General features: G+C 40.8%; 1 non-coding gene across 1 annotated transcript; it reads right to left on the bottom strand.

Annotated features, from left to right (window-relative positions):
• Positions 1–1,209: 1,209 nt before the first annotated feature.
• Positions 1,210–1,316, bottom strand: LOC141625834 (small nucleolar RNA R71). The gene has a single exon (XR_012535584.1). It is a non-coding gene; the product is annotated as a small nucleolar RNA R71 (small nucleolar RNA).
• Between the last annotated feature and the right edge of the window lie 328 nt (positions 1,317–1,644).

The raw sequence follows: 1,644 nt of genomic DNA, 5'->3' as shown, positions 1-1,644 counted from the left end.
AGTCTCATTAGACCATGCATGTTGTTGAGTAGGGAAGATTAAGTCGACTTGTAGGTGTTGTACAATCTAATCGATTCGGCTCCGGGACCCAAACTTTCCTAGGATCGTAAGATATAACCCAACTCAATCCATCACAACAATAATTGCTTGCTTATAATTTGAGAACATGTTTGTATGATCAATTCCCATGATTCCCCTATGATCCCATGACACCCTAGTGCTTTTTAATCAATTGTTTACACCCCTTTTACTTCATCTTGCTAGTTTATTTTCATTGCTATTTTAGTTAGTAACCTTCTACATCAACCCAATTTGTGACACCCCCAAGACACCACTAGTTTCAATAGAAATCTCATTTCAATACTCGTCCCTTGGGATCCGACCTTTACATGCCTATTTACTAATTGTAGAGTTGTTTGTGAAGCTATAAATTGTGTTTTGATTCGGACGTGACCCAACGACCACACCTTTAATTGTGAACACGAAACGGACCGATCAAAAATGGCGCCGTTGCCGGGGACGGTGTTTGTTTGATTTAGATTTCCTTTTTATTGTTATTAGTTGTGTCTTTCTTCGCCTTGGGGAAGTAAAACTCCTCAAGGTTTGTTCTAATTGTTTTCGAGTTGTTTGATAGTTTGCATGTCTAGAAGGTCACAAGGTGATTTGTTACCTTTTGACCGTGAAATCGAAAGAACCTTGACGAACAATAGGAGACTTGTTAGGAGGAATTTAAGAGGTATTAGTGAAGTTGTTCAACCAACTATTGAGTTCGTCAACCCTTTCGAAATAGAAGGAGAGGAGAACCCATTACACAATACCCCACAAAATCAACCTACAATGCCTAAATTCTCGTCACACTCCGTACCCACCGAGGAGAACCTACCAAATGGTACTCCTACACCGCAACATCTAACCGGAAATTTTATTGCCAAATCCGCCTTCATCCAATTAGTTGAAAGGAGCCAATTTGGGGGGATGCCTAGTGAAGACCCTCATTCTCATATGGAAACCTTTTGCGACTATTGTGATGCAATCTCTCAAACGGGTGTGACTCAAGACCAAATTAGATGGGTCTTATTTCCTTTTTCTCTAATCGGCACCGCGAAGCAATGGTTGAAGGGCCTTGACAAGGCCACCCTCGGAATAGATTCTTGGAAGAAGTTGGCTCTAGCTTTCTACAAAAAATTCTACCCACCGGAAAAGACTAACATGCTAAGAGCTCAAATTACGGGTTTTAAGCAAAGGGATGAAGAATCTTTGTATGAAGCTTGGGAGCGGTTCAAGGGAATTTATCGCTCATGTCCTCACCATGGACTTAGCGAATGGTTTTTGGTACAACAATTTTAGAATGGTCTATATGAGGATTCAAGGAACATTCTCAACATGGGATCAAAGGGAATGTTCACCGAAGTTGATGACAATCAAACATGGAACAAGATTGAGGAAATGGCGGTCCATAACTCACAATATAGTAGACCTCGCAAGGCTACTAGAGGAGGAAAGCATGAAGTGGACTCCGTTACTCAATTGGGTGCTCAACTTAGTGCCCATATTGACACAATCAATTTGAAGTTTGAAAAAACTATGGCTAGACTTGAAGAAGTCTCAAAATCACCAAAGCATCATGTTAATGCCATGACGGCA

Source organism: Silene latifolia, chromosome X, assembly GCF_048544455.1.
Source record: "Silene latifolia isolate original U9 population chromosome X, ASM4854445v1, whole genome shotgun sequence".
Taxonomy (NCBI): domain Eukaryota; kingdom Viridiplantae; phylum Streptophyta; class Magnoliopsida; order Caryophyllales; family Caryophyllaceae; genus Silene; species Silene latifolia.
The sequence above is the reverse complement of the archived record's forward strand: the minus strand, read 5'-3'. Positions and strand labels throughout refer to the sequence as shown.